The following is a 22,328-nucleotide window of genomic DNA, read 5'->3' on the forward strand; positions in this document are numbered from 1 at the left end:
AACAAGAAACAAAGAAAAAAAGTTCCAGGTACCATGCTAAATACTGGGAATACAAAGAAAGACAAAATATAGTCCACATCTCCAAAGAGTTCACAGTTTAGTCCAAATGAAAAGTGAAGAGGGTCTGAACTAAGGTGGTGGATAGAAAGAGGTGGGAATAAGCATGAAAAATGATGTCATTGACAAGATTTTGGCAATTGATTAGATGGGAGAATTTATGAGGGAATGGAAAAACTAGAGAATAAATTTAAAGTTGTGAGCTTGAGTGACTAGAAAGATGCTGGTACTCTCAAAAGAGTGGGGAAGTTTAGAGGAGGTGTGATGGGTTTGGGGGAAATATGATAACTTTTATTTTGGACTCCTTTGATCTGAGATGCCTAATGGCTATCCAGGTTAAACAGGAATTTAGTGTTGGAGGCTATAGTTCAGGAGAGACAGTAGGACCAGACATATAGATTTGGGAGCCATGAATGAATGATTAGAAATTACATATTAAGATTTTAGTGTATGTCAAGCACTTTACTTAGCACTGGGAATGCACATGGTCACACAGCAAGGGTCAAAAATCACATTTAAATGCACATTTTCCTGACTCCAACTTCTATTCTTTGTTCCATACCATGCTGCTTCTCTCAATTTCCTATATATGTTGGATATCATATGTTTATTAGAGACATTTGCTATGAAGATTTCCATCTTGTTAACTTTTCTGCCCTTCTCTTTAATAGGTACCATGAATAAAATTAATACTAGTAATAGTTAACATTTATATAGCATTCTATGATTCATAATGTGGTTTTTTTATATATGTGGTCATCTTTACCTCATAGAAATTGTCAGGAGGGGGCAGCTAAGTGGTGCAGTGGATAGAGCACCAACCCTGAAGTCAGGAGGAGATGAGTTCAAATATGGTCTCAGATACTTAACACTTCCTAGTTGTATGACCCAAGGCAAGTCACTTAACCCCAATTGCCTCAGCAAAAGAAAGGAAGGAAGGAAGGAAGGAAGGAAGGAAGGAAGGAAGGAAGGAAGGAAGGAAGGAAGGAAGGAAGGAAGGAAGGAAGGAAGGAAGGAAGGAAGGAAGGAAGGAAAGAAGGAAGGGAGGAAGTGTAAAGGACTAGAACTGAGCAGATGTACTTAACCTAGATGCAACTTACCTAGCACTTAGGGCTAATTACCAATTGGACAATTCTCTATTAACATGTTTGGAGGATGACCCTACTCAACTCTATGCTGGCTCAATCTGTGGGTGTGGTGAGAGAAGGGAGGGGAGATCAGTGATTGGAATAGGAGGAAAAGGATCATTCTTTGGCGGTGGAGAGAGAGAGGAAGGAGGTGTGGAGATTCCTATATCTAATCTCCTGATGGCAACCCCAAAAGACCAAGAATAAAGACTTGCTTATCCTGACTCTGGCTGATTCTAAGATATCCAGGGTCTCAACAAGGAAGGAAGGAAGGAAAGAAGGAAGGAAGGAAGGAAGGAAGGAAGGAAGGAAGGAAGGAAGGAAGGAAGGAAGGAAGGAAGGAAAGAAGGAAGAGGGAGAGAGGGAGGGAGAGAGAGAGGGAGGGAAAGAAGGAAGGAAGGAAGAAATTGTTAGAAGTTATCATTATCATTATTCATTTGAATCTTACCTTGTTGTTTAGAAGTTTATATTTAATTATCTCCATTAGAGATGAACCAATTAAGGCTCAGAGAGATTCGTGATTTGCCCATAAATTTAAATTAGAAAATCAAACCAAAAGTGCTTAATGAATAAATACTTGATTAATTCATTTTTCTTCTCTATTTTTCCATTTCCACAAGTGTTTCAAGCTTTCCTTTCTTCTCGAAATTGTAAGCCAAGTTTGGACTCTGATTTTTGCCTTGAAAAAAGACATTTCTCTTTCCTGGGGGGAAAAGAGACTTGTCAGAGAGTCAGAGTGGATTGGGAGGAACCTCTGTTTCAAAGAGCTTGTGTTAGAAAAATTAGGAGGGTTCCATCCATTGTTCTGTAATTATTTTTTAAAATTGATGTCCAAACTGCATATCTGACATCAAAAGAGGCTGAGGACATATTCTCACTCCAAGTTTAGGCTTGAATGGCAAAAATGTTAATGTCAACAGCTAAAATTATCTAGTTAAGTTTTTTTGTTCTAGTCTGCATGTTGCATAATCTGTTTATTTGTGGAAGGCAGAGATCATCTTCCCAAGTGGGATAGAGGAAGATGGATTCGACTCTTCCCCCCATTAAGGCACAATGGTTTTCTAAATTTGCCTTGGAACTCAATTTAGTCTTGGCTATTTTCTTGTCACTTGGATGGAAAGATGGTACCAGATATTAATATTGATGGAGATATAAATCATCATCTCTAGTCCTATTTTGAACCAGTGTTCTAAGTTGGTTTTCAATGCCCTTTGAAGGTTAAAAGCCCAAAATTTACTTACATAATTGTAGTATTTGTGGGGGAGGATTATTTTAAGAGTAAATTTTATTTATACCTTTTGTTTTTAATAACACAATCATTTCTGGAAATATCCTTTCCCCTGCTTTTCCCTTGTAACAAAGAAAAACATCTAATATAGTGAAATCATTTGACAATGTAGACTACATTTTAACATAAAAATGACCATCTTTACTATTAAGAAGAGGGTACTATATTTCATCATCTTTTCCTAAGGAAAGCTGCTAGATAGGTAGAAGGGTGAGATAGAGCACTGGGCCTGCAATCAGAGTCCAAATCCAGTGTCAGATATATGCTAGCTGTGTGACCCTGGACAAATCACTTCATCTCTGTTTCTTCCACTGTAAAATGGGATTAACCACAATATGTAGTGCTGCTGTGAAAATTAACTGAGATTATATTTGCAAAGTACTTAGTACTTTGTATACTTAGTATAAAGTGCTTAGAGTTACTATATGACTGACACATAGTAGGAACTTAATTTCACTTGTAGGAACTCATTTCATTTGTTCTTTCAAGGACCTTTTTTTAGTTTTTCCATTTATTCACATTTCAGTTTTCTTTGATAGGTCTTCTCATTTGTATCCTCAGAGGGACTGTGTTTATTAGGCTTTTTTTGCTTATTTCACTCATCGATTCATATAACATTTCCCTTGTTTGTCATTTCTTATTGCATAATAATATGCTATTTTGTTTATATAACCGCACTTTGTTTAGCCTTTCCCCAATTGCTACGCACCCACTTCATTTTTAGTTCCTTGCTTCCCTAATAGAATTTTTAAGTAGTATTTCTGGCCAGTCCAGGGCTAGAACTTTATCTCCTCAGATCCCTAAAATCCTTTTTCTCTCTCCCTTCCCCCTCTTCCAACTCCTGTCCTTGTATTTTACCTTAAAGCAACTTAATATGTATTTGAGGCTTGTGGCTCCACATTTTGGGACTGACTCATGAAGTGATTCAGTGTGATGAAATCTGAGCTGGGCATGGTATGCTTGATTTTTAACACATGTATAATGCGTGTATTTAGCTGTCACTGAAAGCACTGACAGTTTATGGGAGAGGTACCATGTACAAAGAGCCAGTAGTGGGCATTCCCAGCACACACCCACCTCCAAACATGCTGTGATATGAGCTTTTTTTCCTTTCTGAAAAGTTGACTACTCATAATATAGGCAAGCCATCTGCCCACTGTATCCAAAAACAACTTCATCTGCTTGTCCTCTTAAAAAAAAAAAGTCATGTTTTCTTTGGGGGCCATCTAACAAGAACACTACTGCAGGTATAAACAAGATCCAAGTGTAAATATTCACTAAAAAAGGTTCAGTGTTGGAATAAAACAGTTGAATTCAACCCCAAAGGAAGGAATGGCATTATGACCAGTGAAAAGTTACTACTGGCTCAAAGCTTCTTTAAGGATCATCATTACAAGCACATTCTAGTTCATGTGGTTGAATTTCACCTCTACCTACCCTTAAAGTATTTTCCAATTTTTGCTTCCTAGGATTTTGATTTCTCTCCATAGTGAGATTATTCTGCTGCATAGTGAAGAATATTTTAAACACACTGATGTTAACACTTCATCTTCTTAAATTACTATTACTTTAGTAATACTTTCTTGGTACCTTAAAAGTCTGCTAATCAAGCATAATTTGTAGGACTCTGAATTAAAAAGGATATTAGAAATTATTGTCTAATCTACTTTTCATGCATTGTTTCAAAGCCATCCATATTTTTTCGTTGTAAAAATACAGCCAATGCAGTATGTAGAGATTATTAAACATAGACCTCTGAGGGAGTTCCCGAGGTAATCAATCTAGTCTAGGAGTTTCATTTTTTTGGGAATAGGAAATCGAGCCCAAAATCATTAAGTCATTTGCCCAAGGTTAGATAGGTAATGGGGTCAATATTCCACGTATTTAATTTTCCTTCCAGACAAATCCAACAAGCACTGATTAAGTGTCTTTATTATGGATACTTATTATGAAATACAATCATTATGTACAAGTCACTGGACTGTTTTCAGGAATAGAAAGACAAAAGAGCTTACAATCTTTTGAGGGAAATAACAAGGAACAAGAGAAATGTATTTAGATGATTTGAAATGGAAGAAGATGAAACAGGCATTAACAAGTAAAAGAATCAGGAAAATAAGTTTTAAATAGGAAAGTCGACCTTGAAAGAACCTGGGGCTTGTGATAGGGAAGGAGTGAATTGCAGACCTGGAGATGCATGGAGAATGGAGTGAAAAAAGTGAAGTCTTATTAGGAGATTGTTGTAATACTTCCCAGGAGAAGTGACATGATACTAAACCAAATTAGTGGCCTTTTGAGTAGAAAGAAGGAGATATATTTGAGAGATGTTGTGAAGGCAACTGATTATGTGAGATGGGATAGAAGAAAGAGTGGAAATATTGTGAACCTGATGACTGGAATGATGGGGACCTAAACAGCCCCAAACAGTTTGCGTGTTAAAGCTCAAACTCACCTATTATTTAATCCCCCAAATCCATCAAAATTCCTACACCCAATATTGGACAATTCTATAAACATATAGAAGATATAATGCTAAATAGAGAAGTTTAGATAAAATGAGGGATTGAGTGGGAGAAATGGAGAACTGATATTATACTAATTTATTCCCTTTCCTTCCACTCTCAACGCATGTTTCTTACCACGTTATTCCCAGCAGAGTATAAAACCTCCAAGGGAAGAGAGAACTGGGCAAAGGTTGTCTGTCATTTATTTATCCAAGTAGACAAAAAATAGAAACAGTCTAACCCTACTGAATGCCATTGGCCACCCACTAAAAGGAAATGACATCACTGGCGTTAGCTAGGATGATCCACAGATTTTTTTGTTGTTGTTGATGTTGAGTTAACTGTTTACTCTTGATACACGGAACTTGTCAAGGGATTATATTCTGGGGCAAAAACACAAAATCATCTGTCTGTCTTTTGTAGTGTTCTCGGATAGAAATACTGCAGCTCTGTTTATCACTTTTATGGTGATCACAAATGGAGGGATTTTCCGGATTAATTCTGATTTCAAGAAAAGGAACTATACTTTTAACTAGGACTTGCAAAAGTAATATCCTTTGCATCTAATCAGGCACTCTCTCAGTTATGTCAGCTGGCAGGGTTATTTCCTTGGGACAGAGGAGGAGGGCCCAACTCCTTGGGGCCTTGGAGCACTGTTGGACCATTTGCCCTGATTTTTGGTTTGGAAAATATGGTCACTGTAAATACATCTGTATGTCTGACATGTCCAATATGCTCTTGGCTTAAAATTTCTCAATGATATAATTTACAAAAACTTCTAATTAAGATCACTTAAGGCCAGATGTGAACTGTCCCAGGAACCCAATGGATATTGGTTGGGGGGGGGGAGGTGATGATGAAATTTTAAAGCAGGCACACATAGGTGGCCAGCATAATTTCTTTGTGGACAACAAAGTAATATGATAATAGAAACTAAAGGAGGAATATTTCACTAACTTCATTCTATTCCTATATCAAAGTGAAGTAGCCAATTCCTATTCTGGTCTCTAGGTAGGAAAGAAATTGAGCCAGATTATCTATTTCTAGGAAGGCGTTATAAAGGTAAGAGGTTGTAGAAAATTGGGATTACCAATTCCAAAAAAAAAAAATTGGATAAAAAATGCCAAAAGGAAGCAATGGATTGTTTCTTTTTCAATTATGGTAATTAGGGGATGAACTGGAGGGAAAACGAAAAACCATAATTTTGGATGGCATAGCATTGGACATAATTTTTCACTGTAGAAAACATCATTTACTTATACTAGTGAGGAATTTGAGAGGAAGAGGAGGTAAGAATGAGTAGTTACCTAAATTTCCATTTTTCTATTTCAAATACCTTATTCACAAAGCCCTTTCACCAATATTTCTCACCAAATTAATAATGATGATTTGCTTTAGTGAACAAAACATGGCACTAGCAATCAGGAATCCTGGGATCTATGCCTGTTTTGGGTATTAAAAAATTGAATGAATTTAGGCAAATCACTTTCCTTCTGAGTTTCAAATTTTTTCTGTTTTGGACTATGTCAAGGGTCAGCAAACTACAACCTATAAGGTTAAATCTGGCCTTCTTCCTATTTTTTATGATCTGTGAGCCAAGAGTGATTTTTACATTTTAAAATAAAGATTGGATTTTAAAATGTAAAAGCCATTTTTAGCTCACTCGTCAGACAAAAACAGGGGGTAGGTAGGATTGGTTCTTGGACAGTGGTGTGCCAACATTTTGACTAGATGACCTCTAAAAATCCTTACCCCTTAAAATGTTCTAGCTTCTAGCTGTAGCATGCATGCTAATACTGCTCCTGGATTTGACCTTGCTTGTACTCCCTTTCCACTATGATATCACCTATGATTGGATTTAATCCCCTCAGCTTTTTGGGGAAGTAGTATAGCTATGTTAACTTTTCTGACCATCACAAGGAAAGCTCTGGGAATTTCTGACACCTTCTTCCAGCTCTTCTCTCGTTTAACATTTGGGGTGGTCTTTATCCCCTGGGAGGGAAATTCACATATTTGTGACCCTGCCCAGTGATGCATTCTAAATTGGAATGGATGAAGGGCCAAGTATCCACCACTGAATCTTAGTATTATGGGGCCTACCTAGCAACAACAAACATTTATTAAATACTTACTTTGTGTGGAGTACTTTACTAAATACTGGGGGAAAACACATATGATTTTTATGAACATATGTACATATACACATGTGTGTATATATAATATATGTGTGTATATACATCCACACCCATATGATATAATTAAATAAATAAATAAAATGTTCTCTTTGCTTTCTTGGGATTTAGTCTGGTGGGGGAATGACATATGTATAAATAACTGTGGCATTCACTATTGCCTGATACATGCAGTAGAGAAGTACACTATAACACAGTAAGAAGTGAGATCTAGCATAGAACTATTTCAGAGAAAACTTCCAAAGGAAGATACCTTGAATTGAACTCTAAGAATGAGAAGATATCCAACAAGGGAGGAATGGGAGGATGTACATTCTGGATATTGGGAGCAATGGAAATCAAAGAATAGTCCAATTTAATTGGAGCATGAGCTATGTGGAGGGAAGTAATATGTGCTAGGGTAATAGAGGCAGTATCATTTTATGGAGACCTTTGAAGGTCAGATTTATGAACTTAACTGAGAAAACACTGAACTATGTCTGTTTCCAGGGTTCATATTGATATAATCAGCTAAAATACATTATAATAATATAGAATTTTCCAATAGCTATTCTAACTGGTTTGATGATTGAGGGCTCCTCAAACTCCTTGAGGGAAGGGAGAATTTTGATTTTGCCTTTGAGTATCCCCAGTGACTAAGGGCCATGCATATATCCCTGCATATGTATATACATAATATATATACCTAGCACATAGTAGCTGCTTAATAAATATTTGTTAAACTGAACTGATCATGGAGTCATTTCATTCCTGATTATGGATTACAATTTAGGTACAAAACAAAATCTTTTAAAAGTGCTACTGCCCTTGGTTAGATATAATTATGAAAATTCACTTATGGTTTCTCATATTTATTTAATTTAATTTAGGTCCTGTTGAAGTATATTGCATGGTTGACCTTCTATTAGGCTATGAGCCCCTTAATGGTGAGAATTGTGTTTTATCTTAATTTGGTATCTCCTTCAGTACCTAGTCCAGGGTTTTAAACATAGTAGGCACCTAATTAATGTTGGTTCTATAATATTATAAAAAATATAGTGCATTAAACATAGTGGGAATGTAATCAATGTTGATTCTATGATACTATAGAAATTATGACATTATTTATATATGCCATGATAAATCACTAGAAGAGGCCAAAGATTTAGGACATTAACCAGGAGAATATCTTTCCGGCTGTGATGCAATGATAAGAGTATGGAAGTAATTGCTTTGGAATCCACAACTATTTCTTATTGTGATTTCTTCTCCAAGAGGATTTGATAATCTTTGGTTGTGAATCAGGTTTAGCAAACAATTGTGTACCTGGAGCTGTAACTGGCAGTGGAAGAGATAAGAAGTTGAGAGAAGATAAGAGACCTACCCTCTGGGAGCTAATGCTCTAAAAAAGGAGATAAAACGCAAACAGATTTAACAGTAATTCATAATAGGTGATAAGGATGTAAACAAGCCTTGAGGTGAGGTTTTAGTAGGGATTTTAACCAATAGCCTAAGGGAATGCTCTAGAATGAGACAGCATCTGAGTTGATTCTCAAAACATAGGGGGATCAGGTGTGAGAGTTTGGGTGGGCTTCAGGGTGCCCCTTATTTCCTCAAAACTATAGTACTGAGTGCAAAGTGTTGCTTTGGGCTTACCTGCCTTCATCCTGATCCTTCAGAATCTTCTCGTTAGAGTCGTCTTTGTCAGGGTGGCTGTGGTCAGAGTTCCTGACCAATCATTGGAGGGAAAGCTAGCCTTTCTACTTAAAGCCTTGGCTATATCTACTTCTATTACCTCCAAAAGACTGTATCTCTTTCCCTCAGCTTAAATCTGTCTCTCCTGAGTATATGTCCAGATTTCCCCTATTCTTAAAAATTGACCCTATTGTATTCTCAAGATTTCATTCCATACTTCTCATCCATTCATAACCTAACTCTTAGAGGGAATTATCTACGCTATACTGATTGCCTCCTTGTGTTCAGCTGAAGTGGAAGAAAGGCTCAGGTTATGGGAGCAGAGGTGGTAGATGAAATGGGAAGCAATCAAATAGACAGCAACATGCATATTGAAGTCATCTGGTATAAGAGAAGGGTCCTAGATAAAGAAAACTATGAGATAAATACCATCTTGAGAATGCTTGGAGAAAGAGCTTATTTTTGGCAGATAATTGGCTCTGTGTAGTGGGATATATCTGTATAGAAATCTCACAAGAACAAAAGTTGTTGAGTGATGGTGGCAGAGGAAGGGTCTGGAACTATCAGTGGGGAACAAGGGATATACCTGATCTTCAGGTGGGTCCAGTGTTTCTGGGAGATTAAGGCATATCTAGTACTAAAGGTGATGTCCAAAGTCTCCGTACTTTCTGAGGGATGTGGTGATAGGTTTCCATGAGCTTGGAAAGATTCAAGGAACTTGATAGCAAACTGAATATGAAAAGAGGATAGAACTGGGATTATAGAGGATACAATAGAGGAGATAAGAGCTTGGTTAGAAGTTGTTTTGGAAAGAGATTAATGCAGATGGGAATGAGAAGATGGGCCGTGTTTGCTGGAGGCAGAAGTAATCTTCACTTAGACAACTAGTGATTTTTGTATTCCCAACAGAAAAGGACCAAAAGAGGTTTGCTAGTTAGAGATCAGAGATGTAGGACATTGTGAGTGGGGCTCTCACCCTCAAGAATCCTTTGAAAATCTAGGGTGGAATCACACTAAAACATCTTTAGGGAAGATAGGGAGATGGCATCTGGTATCTTCAGTTCTATGCTGAACTATGGTAAAGCAAAAATTATTGATCAACAGACTAGGATTAGGTCTAGAGAAATTGAGAGGTAGACTGACAAGGGCTAGACTAAGGTTGGAATAATAGTGGGGGGGCTTTTTATCTAGAGGTTTATAGTTAAGGGCTGTATTTTACTTTAGCAAAACAAATATTTTAACCCTGTCTTAAAGTGGGATTGGTGGTGTTGACTCCAATAGCCCAGAACATAGTTGAATCTAATGAGTAAGTAGTGCAACACATACCTAAGGCAAACATACCATTTCACATCCCCTACTGAATAAAACAATAATACATAACCCAAAATTATAATTTTTATCAACTAAATGTTAAATGATGTTGTTTCTAAGTTTTTGGAAACTACAAATACCCTCTGTGTTTCGACATTCTGTAGTAATAACCAGATCATCGCATTCTATAGCTTGAGGGCAATGTCGGCATCTTTTTTTTTTTTTTTTTTTTTTTTTTTTTTTTTTTGGCCTAAGCATCTTCTAAATCTATTGTCAGAGGTAGTCCAAGCGGGACCTTAATGAACACATCTTCTGTCCATGTTGTCTGGTTCATGAGGTATGGGGTGGTTACCTCACTTGCCACAAACTGCATTCTTAAAGAAAATAATAAAGCATCTCAAAGAATCTTCCCTTGGCAGTCATTAGAATCCCCCCATCTGGGGCAAGCGAGAAGCTCTCCAGAACATCAAGTTCTTGTCCAGGCTCTATGAATTCCCTAGTCACAATGCTTCTGGCAGACTTTCACTGCTTCTGGCTTTCCCTGGTTCCATCATCCCTCAAGGGGAATGATATAAGCTATCCTCTCTACCATTTAGGAGCTATGGGGAGTCAGGTCTGTGATGGGAGGGACATGGAACAAAAGGAGTATCATATCCGTAGGATTTCGCTCCGAATACCAAAGTAACACGAGAGAAGTGGCAAGAAAGGGTTACTTTTCTGTCTTTTCTCTTCTTCTGTTGGGGCGGGGCTGCTGTCCCTCTGCCTGCATCTCCCTGGGAGTGCCTGGTGGCTGATCCAATTGGCTTGCTGTGTGGGAGAGACACCAGGCCAGACACCAGCTGTCCTGACTATTGAGTGGAAAGTATTTTGTAAACCCTGAATGTGCCGCAGAATTGGGAACTATATTATTTATTGCTCTAGCTCCTTCAGGTATGACTGTGTTCTAGGCTCTCCTCACTGCACCTGGTATAATTTTTACCCACTCTCAGCTGCTACGGAAAGGTGGGGATGAATTAACTTCCCCTTCCTCTGGGCCACATCATCCTGGAGGCACATCAGCTATATCTATGAGATGTGGCTTTGACACTATCATCTCTAGCTCAGACATGTGATAGTATTTCCTAGTGTCTCTTTCCTCAGTCTTTCTAAATGTGAACTATTGGTATAAGTTGCACAGGTGGAGATTTGGGTTGGACATAGAGGAGAAATTCATTATCATGAGAGTAATTCATTTGGGGAATGAGTGACTGAGGGAAGCTTCAGTATTTCTCCTAGAAAACCTTTAAGAAGAAAACAGATAGCCAGTCATCCTGCCTGATGCAGATATTCATCTACCCGAATTAAAGGCAGGAAGCTTGAAACAGGTATTCTCTTGAGATCCCTTCTAGCTCCATGATTATTTTATTTTACTTTTTTGCTTGTGAAACTTTAATTTTGTTGTGGGCAGACGAGAGTCAACATTTCCTTGGGAGTCCAAGTTTCAATATTCTAATTGTGTCAGATATTTTCCTCTGGGTAAAGAGCTGGCCTGTCTTGAGCAATGAAAAAGTTTCTCACTAAGATATGTTTTGCCTGGGGAAATCTGTCTCTGGTTTATTGTATTAATACGGAAGCTCCAGAAATGAGCACTCCATTTGTTTTCCTCATTTTTCTTGCCACATTTGTTGAGTAATAAAATATTTTAAAGACTTTCTCTACTCTCCTCTGTGTCATACTAAACCACTACGCCAGGTCTGAAAAGTGCTGAATTTGGGACATGAGATTATCTCCTAGGAAGCTAAATTAAAAAAAAATTGAGAAAAATGAACAGCTATAGATATAATATAATTTTAATGTGTTACTTTCTTTTTAAGGACTTTTCAGCTTTGAACTGGGGTTTTTAAATAAGTACTGTATTTCATTCAACTAACAAATATTTCACCAAAGGTTTATTATGTACAAGGCACCATTCTGGACATTAGAGATGCAATGATAGATATCATAGGTTTTTTTAATCTAATGGAGGAAGAGCTCCACTTACACACACACACATAAAGCACTTGAACAAATGAAAAATGTAAATGAAAAATCTTAGTAAATTGCATTGAAAATTTTGAGAAGTAAAAAGTCACTCTCATTGAAAAGATATACATATAACACAAATGCAAAGGTATGCTTCTATATACATTTCTAAATATGTATTTCTATACAATGTGTGCCTATATATGTACATATACATTTTTATATATATATACACATATATATGTGTATATATCTATGTTGGGGTGGGGCAGATAGGGTGGAACACAGTGGTCAGGAAAGGCTTAATGAAGAAGGCAACACTTGCTCAGGGCCATCAAGGAAAGGAAGGATTACAACAAAGAGTTAATAATAAAAATCCATTCCAGTTATTGGGGCAGGCAGGAATAAAAATACAGGGACAATCCAGATTGAAAATAGAGAACAGTGAATATTACAGCTGACTGAGAGGTAGAATTAGGTAGAGATAGTGTGACAAGTTCGGTATTTATATGCTCAAATTCTACCCTGAACTCTTAATAGATGTGTGCCAATAAACTAGTCACTTAAAAGAGAAAAGATAAAACTGGGTCAGGTAGTTGAAGCTAGGTTGCAAAAGACCTTAAATGACAAAATAGGGAATCTATGTTTTATTTAGGGGGCAATGAAGAGCATTAAGGTTTGTGAGCAAGAGTTGGGGGGGGTGACATGATAATAATGATATTTTTTTAAAAGATAGTGACTTTTTATATTCAGATGAACCATCTTTGATAGTTTCTATTTGGGGCAAAAACATAAATTCTAACTGGACAATAATTAGAATCCAATCTAAAAACTAACACACATACAAAAACAAAACAACACAAAAAACCCCCCAAGAACACTGTCCTGAGAGGTAGAGGAACCAAACATAAATCAACAGCTCCAATCTGCAAGACCCCATTAGCCTTGGTACTTTACCTCTTCACCATCCTCTGTCCTTCTGTTTGTACAGTGGAGTCATAGATTCCGAAACCTTCATTTAAGAAGGGATTTTCTTATTTCTTATCTGGCTGCACCATTTTAGGATTCTTTGACTTTTCCACTATATTCCCATCTGTCTGGTACTTTCTTCACTCCCCCCAGCCCTTTCTAACTTTCTTTTATCTGTTGTCTTCCCCTCACCAGACTGTAAGGTTTTTGAGAGGCAGAGACTGTCTTTTTTCCATATTTGTATCCATAGCTTTTAGGATGGTTACTGGCACACAGTAGGAGCTTAATAAATGTTTATTGACTGACTGATCTTTGGCTAGACAGTATTTCAGATTCTGCTCCCTTAGTATAAAACAAGAAGAAACACTAATTTCTATATACTTTCAAGAATTGCTGGAAGCAACGTATTTTTTTCTCCATGGGAGAAAAAAAAAAGAGCATAGAATTCTTAGTTAGAGTCTTGTATTCCTTCATTATGTCGGAATCAGTAGAGGAGATGAGCAAGGTATTTAGAAATAGGACCAATGTAGATTTTTTGGCCAAATACAATTTTAGTAGGTATTCTTTTTACCCTGGACTGGATAGGAGGAAGAGGCGGTAGGGAAGATAATCTAGAAGTAGAGTAGTATCACAATAAGAGTAATGGCTTTGGTATCAGGAGACCTAGACAAAGACCTATGTCACCTTGAACTAAATTCTTACTTAAGAGCAGAAATATTGTAAAAAGAAGAAAATGTGTTACAGGACTTAGCTGGCCTCTCCTTTTCTGGGTTCCTAGTTTATTCTCCTTTTCTCTGTCTCCATTTATCCGGAGCCATTTTCTCCCTGTATGGTGTCATCCATCATTTGGGGAAGGGAAGAGTAAAACAGGAAAAGGCTGGATGGCTGCTTGTGTTCTGTGTGCCTCAAATTGGTAGTTTAAAATCAGCTGTTGGTTCTATTTGCTTCATGTCCAGGGCAATGTATTTGAATATGATCACAGTAAGCTTCATTGGTCTTAGGCTTTGCATATGCTCAATTGAGAAGCATCTAAGGCATATAGGATAGAGATGGCTTTGGATTCAGTATCCTGCCTTTCACATATGTTGTCTATGTGGCAAATTATTTGACCTCTCAATTCCCTCAGGCAACTCTTTAAGATGATGAAGTTCCAAAACAGGCAGTAATCTGCATTAGGGTGGGTGGCAGGGCTGGAGGAGTGTTTCCTCACCAGGAGCTATGAATCATGTGAAATTACAGAACTGGCCAAAAGATAAAAATAAATCATTAGCAAAGATGCATGATACATATAAAGTCACTATTCCATTGCTATATTTTCTAAGGAATTATTATTAATAATTAATTAAATTTAATTATAATTTTTAATGGAGCAACTAAGTTGTCTAATGGGTAGAATGTGGGGCCTAGAGTCAGAAAGATTTATCTCCCTGACTTCAAATCTAGACTCAGACACTACCTAGCTGAGTGACTCTAGGCAAATCATTCAACCCTTTTTACCTCAGTTTTTCCATCTGTCAAATGAGCTGGAGAAAGAAATGATGGACTCCAGGGTCTTTGTTAAGAAAACCCAAAAGGAATCTGAAGAGTCAGATACCATTGAAACCACTGAAAAATCACAAAATATTTTAAATATTTTAAAATTATTATTCAAGGCATTGGAAACTATTAGCAACAATTCCTTTCTAATTTAACCCAAGGAAGAAAATTCACTATCTATGCGATAGTGAATATATATGTGTATATATATATATATATATATATATATATATATATATATATATATATATATATATATATATATATATATATATTTGTGTGTATATATCAATATGTGCATGTAGATAACCATATATCTATATGTTTATCTGTCTATCTATTATTTATATCTTATGTCATTTTGTATCACCTTTGGTAAACTTCAGAGTAATTTCAGTCACTCTGAACTGCTGGCTATAGAAGCCTTTCCTGATTTTCTTTCATACTAGTAGTGTCTTCCCTCTGTTGATAATTCCCATTTTATCCTATATATAGTTAGTTTATAAATAGTTGTTTGAATGCCATGAGCTTCTTCAGAAGAGATTATCTTGTAACTTTCTTTATATCCCCAGAGGTTAGCACAGTGTTTGGCCCATAATGTGGGCACTTTTAAAATTTTTATTGACTGACTGCCAGATAAGACCATCTCTCTAAGACTAAAACTCTCTTGGTAATGCTGTGTGCTTATGAATCCTAGAAGACCATGTTCTCAGAAGAATTTAAATCACAAATAGTTATTGACATTTATGTGGTACATTATGATTTATAAAGCACTTGCTTCAAAACAATTTTGTGAGGTAGGTTAGTATAAGCATTATTATCCCCATTTTATAGATAAAGAAATTGGCTCTTGGAGTCATTCAGTGACTTAGCTGTTCTAAGTCTGCTTTATAAATGTCAAGGCCTCATTTGCAAGCAAATCTCCTGACTAAGTTCACTACATCACCTTTCCTTTTTATAAACTAAGAAATAATAGAAAGACACATGATTAGAGTAAATGGGCTGTAGTTATTGCTGAAAATATCTTGGTTTTAAGAAGCACTGGCATAAAGGACATTATCACAAAGGCACAGACATGTTCTGGAAAATGAGATGGAGAAAGTGAGAAAGAGATGCAATGTATGGACAGCCCTAATGACATTTTGATGTTCTTGAGATATTAAAATAACCAGAAACACACGGGGAAATATGGACAAGAGTCACATTGAATGAGAAGGCCTGGAGGAGATGTCATCTTCATTGGTGGAGGAAGTACTCATATTGACCCAAAACCCCCAAACCCCAAAACCTAAACAACAACAACAAAACCAATCTTCACCAAATTACTAATTCTACATCCCCTTCTTCCCCACAAGATACACTTTAGGAAATACCAAGTGTTTTAGAAATGAAAATGTATTCATTAATCGACATGCAAAAATTAGGTCAATTCCATATTTTAAATGAATGCATATGTAAGGTTGTATTTTGTGCTTTTGGAAATTCAAGTCTTTTGGAGTCAATCAGTGGAACAGGTGCAGGGCCTGCAGGGCCAGCAGAAACTTTCCCTGTGCCCCCTCCTCTCCACTCCTCATTTCTGCCCTCAGGTTGACTGTACTTAAGAATGGAAGTGGTTGTTCAGTCTCTGAGGTCTATTTAATCTTTCGACTGTTTACTGAATTTGCCAACAAGAGGGCCAATTAGTTCCAGGTGTGAGGCTGGCTCTCTGATGTGGAACCTCTCTATTAAGGAGCTGGCTAACACCTGTCCACAGAAAGGCTCCATATGCCTTTACCTAATCCCTGTGGCTGTGTGTTGCCGCCATCTCCTGAATTGAACGTAATTCACTGGCTTCCTGTTTGAGAAAGTGCCCTAAGTCCATTTCAGGAGCAAGCACGTTGGACATTGCTTTTCCCATTCCTTCCCTTTTAAAACGTCAAGAGCTCAGTTCTGTTCCCCTAAACAAGCTCTGAGTCAGAAACTTCCCTCTGAGATTTCGTGTTGAGGTGTGCTTTTATGGGCAAGGCATTTTCCCTCCACATGCTCAAGACAGACATCTGTGTTCTTAAAGCCACTCCAGCCCTCTCATTCCTTTGGTGGTTCCTTTTAACCAACAGGAATCTAATGGGCGAGTTGCCTCCAGGGAGAATGCTGTAACTGTCTCTTCCACCAGGAAGGAGCATAAAGAAAAACTGTACAGTGGTAATTCACGTACTGTAAAACTCACTTCTTAATGCTTTCCAGTCCAGAATGCTCCTTGCGCACGCCCATGCAATGTTCCCAATTACAATGTTCCTTTTTTTCAGCCCCTGGGAAAAACCTGTTTCACTATGAGTAGCACACGTTTGTAGCTAGATGTTTTCATGTTCAACTATCAGGCGAATTCTTACCACTTGATACTTAGATGTATATTAAATATATATCATAGTGTCTATGAAGACATACCTAGACTTATAGGATAATAATAATAAAAATAAAAATATTTAAATAATGCTTTATTGTTTGCGAAGCACTTTATATACATTACACATTTGATCCTCAAATTATGTTTTAAGGTATGTGCTATTATCATTCTCATTTAATTTTTTTTTTTTTTTTTTTTTTACAGAAGAGGAAGTTGAAGTTCAGAGATATTGGCTGATTTGCTTAAGGTCATATCTCATAAATGTCAGAAGTCGCCTTTGAACTGAGGTCTTTTTTTTTTTTTTAATGGATGCACTGCTGATTTGTGTTGGTAGTGGGTTTTTTCCACACTAGGAATTATAATGAAATAAAATATGCCAATTTCTACATAGTGTTTGTATGTATGTGTACATGTGTATTTGTAAGCATGTGCGTATAAACAGGTGTGTGATTTTTTCTGTTTGGAGATTCATCCATCAATACAAATAAGCAATTGTTCTATAGCTATTACAAAGTTGCCCAGTTAGGGGTTAGAAATGACTTACCCAAGATCACACAATTGTATAGGAAATAGAGGTCTTCCTGACTCCTCTATCCATAGATTCATGGAAAAAAAAATCCTGGTTCTTTAAATTTTTAGCCTTCTAGTATGTTCTCCACCAGTTACAGAATCATATATTTAGAGGGAAAGGGATTTTAGACCATCCAAACCAATTTTTTGCTGTTCAGAGGTTGAGGGTTGAGGTTTCATGCCCACTGTCACACAGCTGGTGTATGGTAAAGCTAGGATTTGAACTATATTACTCTGACTCCATCCACAACCAGCCCCTTTCCTGCTATCCCGTTCTGCTGGATTGAAATAAGGGGCTGCTACCTCATACTTGGACTTAGGGGAGATGACCCACACCCAGTTAGAAAAAAATCTATGGGCAGATCATAAGGAATTGATTAGGAAATGTTTTCATAAAGTTTGGGAGCTATATACTGAGAAATACATTTTCATTCTAGTATATAGTGCCAAGGAGTCAAATAAATAACTTACTGGGAAACATTGGCATGCTATCAGACAGTGTGAACTAGGAAATCACTTAGGACTTAATTCATCATCCACTCAGTGAGGTCCATTAGAAAATAGAGCTACAGTGTCCAAATATAGAAGGAAATGTAGAAGCTTATCTGCAATCTTCTGCTCTAATTTAAAAATTGAGCTCATTAAAATGTCATCCTCTGCTTATATTGGATATTTATTTTTCTGTTCCATGAGAAAACAGACCACCTTTATTATGAATAATAATATGTTTCTGTAGCACTTTTTACGTTCTCCAAAACATTTCCTCCACAACAATTCCAGTGAGTACAAATATTATGGTTCCTCAATTTATAGGTACTGAAACTGAGGCTCAGAGAAGAAAGTGACCTGCTCATAGCCCAGACAACTGGTAAGAATCTGACCTTGAACTCAAGCCTGGACTTCCTAACTCCATGTATGATTAGTACTTTCTCCACAACACCAGTAGATCTTGCATCCCTAATTCTCCAAACCTTAGAAACTGCATCCAGTCCCCTTTTTTGAGATAATCTAACCTCGAGCAATTTAGTACTGTTTGTTAGGGAAAACCTCCACTCATTTTTCTTTATTGGAGTCTCATCCTGGTGTACTTAGTCTGACTTCGCTCTGACAGGCCTTCAAACTGGAAGACTCTATGAGCTGACAGTGGCCTCAAGACCAACCTAATTTTTGCCGTAGAAGGAAATGACTTTTTTTTCCAGCTATCGTAATTTATTTTGTTCAATGGAAAGACATGTCTTGTCTTATACAGTAATTAATGATTTTGATGATAATGATGATGATGATGATGTAGCATTTATGTAAAACTTTAAAGTTTACAAAATTATACAGATTGACCCAAAAATGTTAGTGAAGCCTTAAGCTATAAAAGCTATTAAGTTTCCATTAATAATGTTTCAACCTTTGCTAAGATGTTGGGGTATATAATATATATTGTAAGCTTTAAAGCATCATGCAAACATTATTATTATTTTTACACTTACTATGTCTGAGTGAATATGCTGGTTGCTTTTCTTTTCAATGGCTTCAAGATTGATCTTCCAATGACAATAGAAATAATTAAATTTTGCATCCTGTTATTGCCATCTCAAATACTAAATGTATGTCTCTTTAAATTTCACATTGTCCTTCATACTATTTCATTTATTTCTAAATTCTTTGGGTTTCTTGAGTTAGTCAGTCAACAAGCATTTATTATTTACTAAGTGCCAGGAGCTAGGAAAAGTGCTAGAGATATAACAAAAATGCATTTACAAGCATTTAAGATAATTCCTTTCCTTAAAGTGCTTATACTCTATAATCATGAGACAACACATAAATATATAAATACAATACATATGAAGCAATTCGTAGTTAATTTTGTACTGAGTCAAAAATTTAGAATAGAAAGATAACTTAGAATTCATCAAGCCCAGAGGTTCTTAACCTTTTTTGTGTTACAGATTTCTTTGGCAATCTGTAAAAACTATGAAGCTTTTCTTAGAATAATATTTTAAAATTCATAAAATAAAATACATTTATACATAAGATATATTGAAGTGTACTTATTCAAATACGTGTTTTTAAAACTTTTATAGTCCCTAGGTTAAGGACCCTTGATCTTGCCTAACATACTATTTTAAAAAAATAATTCCTGTGGACTTTATTTATATGGTGAACTCTTCCTACCAATGACACTGATCTATGATTTGTAGACCTTTCATCTTCCGCTGCTCTAAATCACTTCTGTAAAATAAATAATCTTATTTCCTCCAAATTGAATCTAGGCCCTTCACTATCCTGGCTGACCTCTATTTGATGTTTTTCATTTTATCAATATCCTTCCAAAAACGTGGATTCCAGAACTCAATATAAACACTATAGATATGTTTTGACTAGGTGCAACAATCACATCCCAAATGCTGGATATTGTGCTTCTCTTTTGTGTAGCCTATGAGATAGTTTTTCTGGCTACCATACCACTTGTTTAATCATCTCATAGTTTTGTTTGAATTGTCTTAACCTTTTTTGGGATTTTCTTGGCAAAGATACTGCAGTGGTTTGCCATTTCATTCTCCAACTCATTTTACCAATGAGGAAATTGAGGCAAGCAGAGTTTAGTGACTTGCCTAAGATCACACAGCTAATTAAGTGTCTGAAGTTTAATTTGAACTCAGATCTTCCTGATTCTAGATCTGGCACTCTATCCACCTACCATACTACTGTTGATTTATACTATTGCATCCCATTCCATTCTACCCTTACTATTGATTAATAGTAAATTTACGATCCACCAAAACCTGCAGATGTATTTCAGAGGAGTTCCTCTCCTGTTAACATGCCCTATCTTACATTTGTTAAATATATTTTTGAAGCCAAGTGTAAGACTTTATATCAATTAACTTACATTTTATTAGATTTGGCCTAATGTTCTAATTTGTAAAGATCTTTTTTGGATCTTGACTTTATAGGTTGGCAATCCATCCCAGCTTTATGACATCTGAAAATCGGATAAAAATGCCATAATTTCCTTTATCTAAATCATTGGCTGAAAAAAATGTCAAACAAAACAGGACAAAGAATAGACTCTTGGGGTACTAAAGAAGAAAATTCCATACAAGTGGACATTAGGTTTGATCATTCAATCAGGTCCAAATCCATTTTATATCCTATCATTACAACCATTTTGATGGAGCAATAAATAGAGCACTGGGCTTGGAGTCAGGAAGACTTGAATCCAAATCCTAAGTCAGGTACTTATTGGCTGTGTGATTCTGGGAAAATCAGTTTTCCTCAATTTCCTCTACGTAGATAATAATAGCACTTACTCTGCAGAGTTGTTGTTAAGTACAAAATGAGGAAAATTTTGGAAAGAACTTAGGATAGTACTTGGCACATAATAGTTGATATGAAAATGCTTATTTCACTTTCTTCTTCTCCCCCATATCTCAATATCTTTTGTACAAGCAAAGCTTTGAGTGAGATAACTTGTCAAATGTATTGCTAAATTCTAATTAGATTATATCTGTAGCCTACTCCTTAATTCTCAGTCTAACTTTTTTTTTTAAACTAAGAATATTTTGGGGGGATAGGAGGGCAGGGCCTGTGATTTCATGAGTGTGAGGAACTCCTGGTATAGAAACCCTATCCACTGAAGAATATTGACAACTCATCTGTAATTTAAAGTCTTATTTTCTGGGACATGGAGAAGTTAAATGACTTATCTATGATTCCATATCTATATTGTTTTGGTCATAATTTCCTTAATCCAGTCTTCTATACACTAAGCCAATTTGCTTCAAGCCAATAAAACAAACCTATGGAAAAAAAAAGAATATGATGTTTGTTTGGCATTGCATTTTTTAATGAAATCATGCCAGATTTTGCAACCATGGCTTCATATTCTAAATGTTAAAAAACTGTTCCCTTGATAAAAACTCTAGAATTTTATATGAATAGAAATCAAGGTTCTTGGCTTATCAACTATAGTGTCTATCCTATTCCACTTTAAAAAAAAAAAACCAAAAAACTAAAATACTTGACTTTTGCCAGTCTTTTGCTTTAGTTGAATATAAATTCCATTTACCATTTTTATATTCTGCCTCATTTAATTCAAAGACCATTTTCATTGGCTGGGAAAGAAGCAATGTAAGAATGAAATAATTCTTCCTTATCTTTGGCAATGATTATAGTGGCTGGTAGAGTACAACCCCTGTTAGAGGTTTTCTTTCAACTAGGTATTTCCTACCCATATGTCAAATTCACATAAGATTTCTCCAGAGATCTAATCAAAGTGGTATAAAAGCTTACTTAGTAAGATGACCCTGAGGTTATTAATATCAATTGAGGCATAAAGCATATTTGCTAAGGGCCTTTGCCAATGTTGTAGATGCTGTCAGTGCAGAGTCCAGATTAAAGAAGAATTCCACATTAATAAAAAAAAAAAGTTCTCCAGATGCTCCTAATTGTTATTATGATAATTGTATCAAGCTTCAGAACACTCTAGGGTCTCTTAAATAACTTCTGTAATTACTGAAAAGTGTTAGCATATCCACACAGGAAAAATCAAATGGATGAGGATAAACAAATAAAGTTATATAGTTAAGTGTATAACCTGTCCTAATGGTTTATTACTTTGTCTATCTTGGATAGGTACTCAAAATGGAGAATGAATACGTCTGAGAATTAAAAGGGGGGATATTTGTCTGAATTCCCTTTGAGTAACTGTAGAATGCTGTA

The sequence above is a fragment of the Sminthopsis crassicaudata genome, chromosome 1, assembly GCF_048593235.1.
Source record: "Sminthopsis crassicaudata isolate SCR6 chromosome 1, ASM4859323v1, whole genome shotgun sequence".
NCBI classification, from domain to species: Eukaryota; Metazoa; Chordata; class Mammalia; order Dasyuromorphia; family Dasyuridae; genus Sminthopsis; species Sminthopsis crassicaudata.